Genomic DNA, 13,064 nt, shown 5'->3' on the forward strand with positions numbered 1-13,064 from the left:
GAGATATTTTATCTCGTTTGAAAAGTTAAACTGGCCAATAGACACATAGACTCTCACTTTTTTTGGTTGGAAAGGCTATGGATGTTTATTCTAGCCTTTTGGAAGAATAATTCTCATTATTAGACAGTTAAAACTGCGGTACTTATGCTTCAGGGTCAAGCTTGGAAGCATTATCAGTTAAATTTCAGACCTTAAAGAAAAGACTGGATGAAATGTTTATTGAATTTGCTAAGGAGAAATGTTGTTTGACTGGTGGTTTTGATCAATGAAGTTAGAACAAACTTTTGAGAACATGAGAGACCTAACAATAATGGAAGGGCTTCAGAACAGCATCCCAATAGCTGTTAGGTCACTCCTAGAAGACTGTAGGTTTCTAAAGTACAGGAAGCAGTGTTTCTGGCAGATGGGTATGATATATCACATGGGCAGCTAGGGAGGCAATAGATCTCCATTGGTAAACCCACAGAGAATCTAGAGTAATAGAGTCTAGTTTTAGGAAGAAGGCAGAAGCTATTCCAATTAATCAAAGTGTTAGTGTATAGAATAGAAGTGGTACGAAGAAACCAGTGTGCTTTCATTGCCATAAGACAGGGCATATAAAAGCAAATTGTTGGAAGTGGATTGGTAGATCGGTGGCAGAAATAGGAATGCTTAAGGAGTCTTCAGAAAAGGCTGCACCAGAAAAGATGGGTGTTAAATCAGTGGCACTGGTGCAAGTGACAGGAATTTCCCACAGAGAAAGGTGCATCAGAAAGTGAAACTTGTGAGAAACCCATTGTTTGTACAGTTGGAATAGATAGAACTACAAAGGATAGTCAAGGGAATCCTTCCTTGAATACTGAAAGTGAGTCAGGATACTGGAGGATAAAGAGGCTTCCTTTCTAAGGGAGAGGTACTCCCTTACTCCTCCAACAAGACAAGAAAACAAATTAATGTTTTGGGGACACTGGGGCAGTTCAGCCATTGATGGTGGACAATGATACAATTTGTTCCAGGTGGTTTGATGAAACAAAAATTTTTGCTAGAGGGTATTTTATGACCTTGTCCCTTTGTACAAAATTAATTTATGAAGTAATTTAGTACACAAGAATTGTTACTGTGGGAGTTGCTTATAGTTTACCTATTAAGAGGAATGAATTTTATTCAGGGTAATAGCTTGGCAGATTGAAAAGTATTAGCATATCCAAGAGTTTCTGGAGAGCTGATTGAGATTAGAGAAACGGAGATTTTGCCGGAGGAACATACTGGAAAACTTCCTGATTTCGTGGCAACTAGAGCCCAAGCCCTAAGGTTAAACAGGAGGAAGCGAAATCAGTTGATAGGGAGGATGATTCAAGCATCTGGCTGAACAGAACTTTTTGCAGGAAACTGAGTAACAGAAAAGACCCAGACCATGGCAAGGTCGAATTATTTAGCCCAACTTCCTTGGTTGAAGCCCAGCAGGCGGACCCTGGTCTGTGGGGGCTATCTCAGTCTGTGCATTCTGAGGAAGAGTCTGACAGGACTCTTCAATATTATGATCCAAAAGTTGGCCTATTAATGGGGGAATGTGGCGTTATCCTCAGAGACCGGTAGATGAGAAGTGGACTGTGGTCCATCAACTTGTTGTCCCTCCTGGGTATTGCCGGAAAATCTTAAGAATTGCCCATTCTTCCAATGGAAATTCATCTGGGAATAAAGAAAACCCAGGCTAAAATAATGAGGCACTATTAGGCTAGGATTGCATGGAGATGTGGTGGAATATTGTAGAATGTGTTCCACCTGTCAACTATTGGGAAAGCCCCAGCCATTGATTAAATCAGCACTATCTATCCCAATTCCTGCTTTCGATGAAGCATTTGGTAGGGCCCTTGTAGATTGCATGGGACCCCTAGCCAAAACTAAAACAGGGCATCAATATCTCCTAACTATTATCGATTTAATGAGTTAGTCAATGTGCATGAAGTGTGGGGACTGCTTAAGTTAATTAAGGAAAGAATCATGGCCCAGAAAGAAGAAATTACCCTTTTGGACTGTGTGTTCAACTTTTGAGAGACTGCTGAAAGCTTGCGATGTAGCTTGGGGGCACTTTGAGGTTTCCCAACAAATAATGAAAAGCCAGGTGAATAAGATAACAAAATTTTGATCTTTTTGGCCTGGGATAAAATATTAGTTCTATTACCTTTGCTGGGGAAACCACAGAAGACTAGCTTAACTGGACCTTATTATGTTAGAAGGAGACTCGAGGGAAACGACATAATTAGCAACCTCAGACAGAAGAATACATCAACGAGTATGTCATGTAAATATGTTAAAGCCGTACTATGATCGGGAGGCTGACCACCTATCTGAGTGTACTTCCAATTATAAGAAAGGAAAAAGGTAGTATGAATGCCCTGGAGGGTTCACACGAAGAAGCAGAGCTGGAAAGTTCTCAAACCGAACCCCCCATAACAAAATTAGCTAATGTTGAGGTGTTAAAAAATTAATACAGAATGTTACAACAACTTCCAAGGAAGCCTTGGGGTGATATGGCCAAACTGAAATATAAATATACAAACTATGAAATATAAGTCATTATGTAGTGATAAACCAAAGCGAATGTTGTTAGATCTACATTATGTTGTTGTGGGAAATATCACACCCATCAAACAAAACTTTTATCAACTCAACCCCAAAAGATTGGCTCATGTATGAGAGGAAATTAAATTTATGCCAGAAAACAACATCATTGAACCAAGTCAAAGCAACTGGAGTTCCCCAGTTGTTTTGGTGCTGAAACTTGATGGAGTTCCCCAATTGTTTTGGTGTTGAAACTCGATGGATCATTTAGATTTTGTATCGTCTACTGCAAGATAAATGCAGCAACAAAAGCTGACTCATATCCAATTCCCTGACTAGAGGATTGTATCAATAGGGTTGAGAATTCGAATTTTGTTAATAAAATTGATCTGCTTAAAGGATACTGGCAAGCTCCATTAACTGATCAGGCCAAAGAAATCTCTGCATTTGTAACTCCGGACAGCCTGTACCAATGCAAGATCATGCTCTTTGGTTAATCAACCAAGTAATTGCTGGTTTACACATTTATGTTGTATATATTGATCTATTGGTTTATAATAACACATGGGAAGAACCTGTGGAGCACCTAAGTGCACTATTTGATAGGCTCCAAAGGGCGGATTTGGTGATAAATTTGGCAAAGAGTGAGTTTGCCAGGGCTAAAGTCATCTAGCTGGGTTATCCATCTGTGGTTGGGTATGTCAAGTGCTGCCCCAAAAGGCTAAGGTTAAAGTAATTATGGGCTTACCTGTCACTAAGACAAAACAGGAGATTGTATGGTTCCTGGGGATGTGTGGATTCTACAGGAAATTTGTCCCAAATTTCAGTGAGGCAGTGGCTCCCTTAATGCACGTATTGAAGGAAAGCATGAAATTTATGCGGACAGAATCATGTCAGACTGCCTTTGAGAGATTGAATGATTGATTAATGAATAAATCTGTTTTGGCTCTACCAGATTTTGATAGGCCATTTAAAACAGCTATTGATGCCAGTGATTTAGGTGTAGGAGCAGTATTGTTACAAGAGGATGGCAATGGGGTGGTATATTCAGTCAGTTACTTCCCACAAAAACTTAATGCATAGTAACAGAAATACTCCACCATCAAGGAAGAAGCATTAAGTCTTGTTTTGGCTGTTCAACAATTTGAAGTCTACTTTTCAAATAACCCTGGAGAGATATTAATTTACGCTGATCATAATCCATTGGTGTTTATGCAAATGTTCTGTATGAAGAATCTTTGACTGTTTTGCTGGAGTTTGAAAATGAGTGTGTTTCTGGGAAAAAAATGTAATTCTGATCCTCTGACTTGAGTTTAAAGAACTGGCATAGGAAAAATGCAGGCTCTGTATTCTAATGTTAGTGTTTAAATCCTGCTAATCCTACTTGACACACGGATTTGTTTTTGTTTTGGGCTCAGCCTATATAACTTTGTTAATAAAATATATGCAATTGTGAAAGATGAAAAGGTTATTTTTGCAGTATATGATGAGCTATTTATTAGAAGTTAATGATGTTATGCACTTCTTGTAAATAAATTATATTTTCAAACCCATTATAAAGAAGCCTTCACTGTGGTGATGCTTTCTTTTCTGCAAAGGGAGAATGTTGTGAAACTGACTTCCCTTTCTCTTGGCCGGTTTGGGGGGGGGGGGGGGGGGGGGGCGGTTTGGGGTCGGAGGGAGTGGTGGGGGGGTTGGGGTGAGGGGGGGTGGGGTGGGGGGTGGGGGTTTGGGGTGGGGGGTTGGGGGGGGCGTGATCCTGGGTGGAGGTCAAGGACTACGATCCCCAGCAGGCCACCGGTTTTGGCGCATAAGTAGTGTGCAGCAGCATATCTGTTCTATGCTTTCCCCTCCTGCAGTTAAAGTGCTTAGCCATTCTGACAGCAATTCACCTGCATTGGAAAATAGCATGAGAATTCAATCACAGGTCCCAGTATAGTGCCATAAAAGGAGGGAGTCCTGAGATGGTGGAGAGGAACCATTGGAGGAACCAATCAGAGAGACAGGGAGAGATCTCAAAGAAGAATCCCAGACAGGAAACAGGGATAGGGAGAGATCCCAGTAAAGGAGAAAGAAAGATGCTGCAAACAGAAAAAGGGCTGCAGTTGGCAAACTTTGGTAATGGGGGTTTTGGAGAAGCCCTGAAGTTTGAAGAAGCAGCGGGATGTTGGTGATTTCATACTACTGGCTGTTTGGTGAAGTAGTATTCTGCTGAAGAGTGAAGTTGTGCTTGAGTTAGTGCTGGAGTCCAGACTCAGGAATCCAGGAGAATGGAGTCTTAGGAGAAAAGATTGAAATTCTGTGAGCTGAGCTGTCATTGAGGCTGTCTGAGTTGGAGCGACTTTGGGAGTGGATTCCAAGGCGAGATCTTAAGGTAAAGACTGGGATCCCTTGTGAGAGAGACAAAGCTTCAATGAGATTGGTTGGCTCAGTATTTATTGACATCTGGGTGGGTTGTTGAGAAATCCGTGGTACCTGTCTTGATCGTGTCTTCCATTAATTATGCAGTGTGGCATGTTTGACCACAGCTTGCTTGTTAATTTACATGTACCTCATATTAACCATGAATGTTAGAGTATGAGATAGATATTGTAATTGGTTTTATCTTTCCACATTGTATAGTAAAGTTTATTTTTATTTGTTCAAAACCTGTGGAATTTTGTGTTTTTATTCTCTTGGTAAGTGTCTTGAATCTCAAACTTTGTATACTTTAAACAAAAAATGAGTGGTCCCTATGAGGATTGTACCAAGAACTTGGAGGTCTGGTCCAGGATCATAACAACGTAAAAGGCAATTTAATAGATGCAGTACTATAAAGTTACAAAACTAGATTGGGGATGTCTTTGTTAACAAAGTAGTGTCAAATTAGTGACTAACATCAAAAAAATGATGCGAATTCAAGGCTGTATTTGACTTTGAGGCAAAGCGAGGTAGTCACCTTCCTCAGTGATTCTTGCTTTGCGTCAGTCATTCCAGAGTAAGCTAGTGCTCTGAGTCCACATTAATATTACAACTTTAGGTGCAGAGCACTTTTTCTTTGCACCAATGCTAAAAACCTGGTGTAAGTTCAGCCTTAGAAAGTTGACCAGCAACTTAAGATAAAAACAAAAAATCTGGTTTAAGGTGTGTGTGTGTGTGTGTGTGTGTGTGTGTGTGTGTGTGTGTGTGTGTGTGTGTGTGGAGAGAAGTGGAAGGGGGGGTGTGGTTGTAGAGCAAGCAGTAATAGAAGCAGATCATCAAAAGATGTCACAGACAACAGAACAAAAGAACACATAGGTGTTCAAGTTGGTGATATATATCTAAACGAATGTGCTAATTAAGAATGGGTGGTTGTGGAATTAAGGTATAGCTCTAGTGGGGGTGGGGGGAGCATAAAATATTTAAAAATAATGAAAATAGGTGGGAAAAGAAAAATCTATATAATTTATTGGAAAAAACAAAAGGAAGGGGGAAGAAACAGAAAGGGGGTGGGGATGGAGGAGGGAGTTCAGGACCTAAAGTTGTTGAATTCAATATTCAGTCCAGAAGGCTGTAAAGTGCCCAGTCGGAAGATGAGGTGTTGTTCCTCCAGTTTGCGTTGGGCTTCATTGGAATAATGCAGCAAGCCAATGACAGACATGTGGTCAAGAGAGCAGGGTGGAGTGTTAAAATGGCAAGCGACAGGGAGGTTTGGGTCATTCTTGCAGACAGACCACAGGTATTCTGCAAAGCGGTCGCCCAGTTTACGTTTGGTCTCTTCAATGTAGAGGAGACCGCATTGGGAGCAACGGATACGGTAGACTAAGTTGGGGGAAATGCAAGTGAAATGCTGCTTCACTTGAAAGGAGTGTTTGGGCCCTTGGACGGTGAGGAGAGAGGAAGTGAAGGGGCAGGTGTTACATCTTTTGCGTGGGCATGGGGTGGTGCCATAGGTGGGGGTTGAGGAGTAGGGGGTGATGGAGGAGTGGACCAGGGTGTCCTGGAGGGAACGATCCCTACGGAATGCCGATAGGGGGGGGTGAAGGGAAGATGTGTTTGGTGGTGGCATCATGCTGGAGTTGGCGGAAATGGCGGAGGATGATCCTTTGAATGCGGAGGCTGGTGGGGTGATAAGTGAGGACAAGGGGGACCCTATCATGTTTCTGGGAGGGAGGAGAAGGTGTGAGGACAGCAACTTAAGAGACTACTTTTACACATTCCTCAGGACCATTGGTAGTGCATTCCTTTTCTCTGTTGCCTGACTTCTAAAGGAGAAATGATTATTATAATTCTCAGCATCTGCACCATGTATGTCAGTTGTTACCAAAATCTGAAAAGTTTAAAAAGTTGAATTTGCATTTTTCATAACCCCATAACACCTTATCACATCCTTGGGTTGTCCTGAAGTACTTCACAGCCATTTGTGACTTTGACTTGGGTCATTTCAATGTTTTAATTGGATTGGAGACCTGATGGGAAAAAATTCATTGTGGAGTTGTGGGAAAGATGGATGTGAATTTGGGAGATGACAACATGTTTATGAACTTCATGTCCCACTGCATTCCCATTTGTACTTCAATACTTAATTTTATTTGTTGGTATAACGCAGTTGGGTTCCAGTTTTACAGAAAAAACCTGAATTGTCGATTCTGAAGCACACATAGAAGAGGCTGTTTTTCAGTTGAATGTTTTTTTTTGTTTTGTAAGTTGACATTTAATGAGAAAAGATAGCATAGATGACAAATTCATAGATAAAAGCAAAATACTGTGGATGCAGGAAATCTGAAACAAAAATAAAAGTAGCTGGAAAAATTCAGGCCTAACAGCATCTGCGGAGAGGAATACAGTTAATGTTTTGAGTCCGTATGACTCATCAGAACTGAGAAAATATAGAAATGAGGTGAAATATAAGCTGGTTGAGGGGGGGTGGGACAGGTAGAGCTGGATAGAGGGTCAGTGATAGGTGGAGGCAAAGAAGAGATTGCCAGAGATGTCATAGACAAAAGGGCAAAAGGGGTGTTGACGGTGGTGATATTAGCTAAGGAATCTGCTAATGGTGACATTAAGGGTAGAAAGCAGGATGAGCAAGTAACAGATAGCCCTGGTGGGGGTGGGGTGAGGGGGAAGGGATTGAAATAGGCTAAAAGGTGGAGATGAAACAATGGATGGAAATACATTTAAAAATAATGGAAATAGGTGGGAAAAGAAAAATATATTTAAAAACTATAATTCTATGTTTTTATGATTGGAAAAAGGGGGTTTGGAAAGGGGGTGGGGATGGAGGAGAGCATTCATGATCTGAAGTTGTTGTACTCAATGTTAGGTCTGGCAGGCTGTAAAGTGCCTAGTCAGAAGATGAGATGCTGTTCCTCCAGTTTGCGTTGAGCTTCACTGGGACATTGCAGCAGGCCAAGGACGGACATGTGGGTATCAGAGCAGGGTGGTGTGTTGAAATAGCAAGCAACAGGGAGGTCTGGGTCATGCTTGCGGACAGACCGAAGGTGTTCTGCAAAACAATCACCCAGTCTGCATTTGGTCTCTCCAATGTAGAAGAGACTGCATTGGGAGCAGTGAATGCAGTAGACTAAATTGAGTGAAGTGCAAGTGAAATGCTGCTTCACTTGAAAGGAGTGTTTGGTCTCTTGGATGGTGAGTAGGGGGGAAGTATAGGGCCAGGTGTTGCACCTTCTGCAGTTGCATGGAAAGGTGCCATGGGAGGGGTTGGAGGAGTGGACCAGGGTGTCCCGGAGGGAACCCTGCGGAATGCCGCCAGAGGGGGTGAAGGGAAGATGTGTTTGATGGTGGCATCATACTGGAGTTGGCGGAAATGATGGAGGATGACCCTTTGAACGCAGAGGCTGGTGGGGCGATAAGTGAGGACAAGGGGGAGCCTATCATGGTTCTGGGAGGGAGAGGAAGGTGTGAGGATGGATGTGCCGGAGATGAGCCGGATATGGTTGAAGGCCCTGTCAAGCACCGTAGGTGGAAAACCTCGGTTAAGGAAGAAGGAAGACATGTCAGAGGAACTGTTTTGGAAAGTGGCATCATCAGAACAAATTCATAGAATGTTTTTGGGATAATTTCTTAGATCAGTATGCTCTGGAGCAGGCTATACCAGACCTGGTGTTGTGCAATGAGATTGATTAATGACCTCATAGTGAATGCAGGTAGCAGTGATTATAATATGATTGATTTTTATATTTGGGTTGAGGGAGAGTGGAGTGGGTCTAAGACTTGTATTTTAAACTTAAGGGCAGTTACGAAGGCATGAAAACAGAGTTAGCAAAAGTGAACTGGCAATTTAAGTTAAGGTAGAGATGAAGTGGCAGACATTTAAGGGGATATTTCAGAATACACAGAATAGATACCTTCCAACGTCAGAAAAATTCCAAGGGGAGGATCCACCATCTGTGGTTAACTAAAAAAGTTAAGGATGGCATCAAACTCAGAGGAAAACCTTACAATTGCGCAAAGATGGCTGGCAAGTCAGAAGATTGGGTGGATTATAAAAAACAGCAAAGAATGACTCAACGATTAATAAGGGAAAAATTAGAGTATGAGAGAAAGCTAGCTAGAGATATAAAGACAGACAGTAAGAGTTTCTATATATATATATTAAAAAAATAAGAAAGTTAACAAAGTGAGCATTAGTCCTATAGAACATGAGTTTGGCAAGTTAGTAATGGAAAATAAGGAGAGGGCAGATGAATTGAGTAAGTATTTTGCATCGGTCTTCACTGTAGAGGATACAGGTAACATCCCAGAAATAGCTGGAAACCAGGAATTGGAAGGGAGGGAGGAACTCAAGAAAATTTCAATCACCAGGGAAGTGGCACTTAGCAACAAATTGTTGGAACTGTAGGTAGCCAAATCCCCAGGCTCTGATGGATTTCATCTGAGGGTCTTAAAAGAAATGGCTTGTGAGACAGTTGATGAGTTGGTTTTAATTTCCCAAAATTCACTAGATTTGGCGAAGGTTCCAATCAATTGGAAATTAGCTAATGTAAGTAACTCCTTTATTCAAAAAGGGAGGGACTCAGGAAGCTACAGGCCAGTTAGCTTAATATTTGTCATAAAGAAAGTATTAGTAACTATTATTAAAGATGCTTTTACAGCATTTAGATAAATTCAAGGTAATCAGGCAGAGTCAAGATGGTTTTATGAAAGGAAATCATGTTTAACCAATTTATTGAAGTTCTTTGAAGTAGTAACAGGTGCTGTGGATAAAGAGGAACTGGTGGATGTACTGTACTTAGATTTTCAAAAGGCATTTGATGAGGTGCCTCATCAGAGATTATTGTGGAAAATAAAAGCTCATGGTGTAGGGGTAACATATTGGTATGGATAGCAGACTGGCTAGCTAACAGGAAGCAGAGTGTAAGCATAAATGGCTAATTTTCTGGTTGATAGGATGTGACGAGTAGTGCGCCACAGGGTTTAGTGCTGGGTCCTCAACTCTTTACAATTTATATAAATGAATTGGACGAAGAGACCGGTTGGTATGGTTGCTAAATTTGCTGATGAAATGAAGATAGGAAAATAAGTTGTGAAGAGGACAGAAGGAGGCAGCAGAAAGATATATAGATTAAATGAGTGGGCAAAGATCTGGCAAATGGAGCATAATGTAGGAAAATGTGAGGTTGTCCATTTTTGCATGATGAATAAAAGAGAGGCATACTATCTAAACAGTGAGAGATTGCAGAGCTGTAAGATACAGAGAGATCTGGATGTCCTAGTGCACGAATCACTAAAGGTTAGTATGCAGGTGCAGCAAGCAATTAGCAAAGCTAACAGAACACTCATTTATTGTGAGGGTAATTGAATACAAGAGCAGATAAGAACATAGAACATAAGAAATAGGAGCAGGAGTAGGCCATTCGGCCCCTCAAGCCTGCCCCACCATTCAATAAGATCATGGCTGATCTGCCCCAGGCCTCCGTCCCTCTTTTGTGTCAGCTCCTCAGCCCTCAACCTCCCAATAATTCAAAAATCTATCCACCTCCTCTTTACATACTTTCAGTGATCTAGTCTCTACAACTCTCTGGGGTAGAGAATTCCCGGCATTCACTACCCTCTGATAGAAGAAATTCCTTCGGATCTTAGTTTTAAATGAGTGTCCCCTTATTCTGTAATTATGCCCCCTAGTTTGAGATTCCACCACTAGTGGAAACCTCTTCCCAACATCTACCCTGTCAAGCCCCTTCAGAATCTTGTACATTTCAATTTGTACGTTTCATCCCTCATTCTTCTAAACTCCAAAGAATAAAGGTCTAACCTGTTTATCTGTTCTTGTTAACAACCCCTTCATTCCAAGAATCAGCCTAGTGAATCTCTTTTGAACTGCTGCCAATGCCAGTATACCCTTTCTTAAATACGGGGATCAAAACTGTACACAGTACTCCAGGTGCGGCCTCACCAACACCCTGTACAGTTGTAATAAGTCTCTATTTTTAAACTTCAGCCCCCTAGCAATAAAGGCCAAAATTCCACTTGCCGCCTTAATTACTTGCTGCACCTGCATGCAAACGTTTTGTGCACAAGAACACCCAGATCCTTCTGTGCTGCACTTCTTAGGAGTCTCTCTCCATTTAAATAATAGTCTACCTTTTGAATTTTCCTACCAAAGTGCGCGACCTCACACTTTCCTACATTAAACTCCATCTACGAAGCTTTTGCCCACCCGCTCAATCTGACTATATCCCCTTATAGGTTTCTTATGCCCTCATCATAACATGCTCTCCTACCTATTTTTGTAACATCAGCAAATTTGGATACATTACACTCTGCCCCTCCTCCAATTCATTAATATAGATAGTAAATATTTGAGGCCCTAGGACTGATCCTTGTGGCACTTCCCTAGTTATGTCTTTCCAACCTGAAAAAGACACAATAATCCAGACTCTCTGTCTTCTGTGTGTTAACCAATCCTCAATCCATGCTAATATATTAACCCCAATACTGTGAGTTTCTATCTTGTGCAATAACCTTTTATATGGCACCCTATTGAATGCCTTCTGGAAATCCAAATACACTACATCTACTGGTTCCACTTTATCAACTCTGCTTGTTATATCCTCAAAGAGTTCTAGCAAATTTGGCAAACATGATTTCCTTTTCACAAAACCACGTTGACTCTGATTGCTTTAACCTTTTGTAAATGTCCTGCTATTTCTTCCTTAATAATGAACTCTAGCATTTTCCCAATGACAGACGTTAGGCTGACTGGCCAATAGTTTTCTGCTTTATGTCTCCCCCCACCTTCTTGATCAGGGGCATCACATTAACGGTTTTCCAATCTCCTGGGAAATCCAGTGAGTTCTGGAATATTTCGACCAATGCCTCCACTGTCTCTGCAGCCACTTCCTTTAAAACCCTTGGATGCAGGCCATCAGCTCCTGGTGACTTGTATTCCTTTAGTCCCATTAGTTTGTCAAATGCTTTGTTTCTCGTGTTAGAGACTGTTACAATATCTTTGCTCCCATTAGCTCCTTGTTTATCTGATATCTTTGGATATGTTTATCATGTCCTCCACTGTGAAGACCAATGCAAAATACTGGTTTAAATTATGTCATTTTCCTGTTCCATTATCAGTTCTCCAGTCGCATCCTCCAAGGGTCCCGTGCTCACTTTAGCTACTCTCTTATATACCCGTAGAAGCTCTTGCTGTTTTTATATTTCTTGCCAATTTACTTTCATAATCAATTTTCTCCCTGTTCATTAGCTTTTTAGCCATCTGCTGCTGGTTCCTAATAAAACTCCCAATCCTTTAGCCCACCACCAGTTTTCGCTGCTTTGTATGCCTTTGTTTTTGATTGGATACTCTCCTTGACTGCTTTTGTTAACCATGGGTGATTCAGCCTTCTCATCGAGTCCTTCTTTTTGACTGGGATAAATTTTTGCTGAGCATAATGAAATATCTGCTTGAATATCTGCCACTGCTCATCCACTGACCTTCCCCTTAGTCTATTTTCCCAGCCCGCTTTAGCTACTCTTTCTTCATACCTCTGTAATTGTCCTTACTTAAGTTGAGGACACTGGTTTGAGACCAGAGTTGCTCGCCCTCAAACTGAAATTGAAATTCTACCATGTTGTGATCGCCATCCCCTGGAGGAACCTTAACTATGAGATCTCTTATTAATCCTACCTCATTGTGCATTACTAGATCTAAGATAGCCTGTTCCTGGGTAGGTTCTGCAATGTATTGCTTGAAGAAACAATCCCTGATGCACTCTACAAATTCATCTTCCTTGTTACCCTTGCCAATCTGATACTTTGTCCTGCAGTGAGGCAACTCTTTGGGGGCCTATAGACGACTCCCACCCATGACTTCTTCCCCTTGTTATCCCTTATTTCCACCCAAACCAAATGTCCACATCATGATCTGTTGCACCTATATCACTACTCACCACTGCACTGATACCTTCCTTTATTAACAAAGCTACCCCGCCTCTTTTTCCTTTTTGCCTATTTTTCCAGAACATTGAATACCCTTGAATTTTGAGTTCCCAGTCTTGGTCACCCTGTAATAGCTATCAAGTCATACCTATTTATTTCTATTTGTGCCA

At 41.4% G+C, this 13,064-nt stretch overlaps 1 protein-coding gene across 6 annotated transcripts in view; it reads left to right on the top strand.

Annotated features, from left to right (window-relative positions):
• Window positions 1-13,064, top strand: part of cwf19l2 (CWF19 like cell cycle control factor 2) — a 266,997-nt gene that overhangs the window by 71,246 nt on the left and 182,687 nt on the right. The gene's annotated exons all lie outside the window — the stretch shown is intronic.

The sequence above is a fragment of the Carcharodon carcharias genome, chromosome 11, assembly GCF_017639515.1.
Source record: "Carcharodon carcharias isolate sCarCar2 chromosome 11, sCarCar2.pri, whole genome shotgun sequence".
In the NCBI taxonomy this organism is placed as follows: domain Eukaryota; kingdom Metazoa; phylum Chordata; class Chondrichthyes; order Lamniformes; family Lamnidae; genus Carcharodon; species Carcharodon carcharias.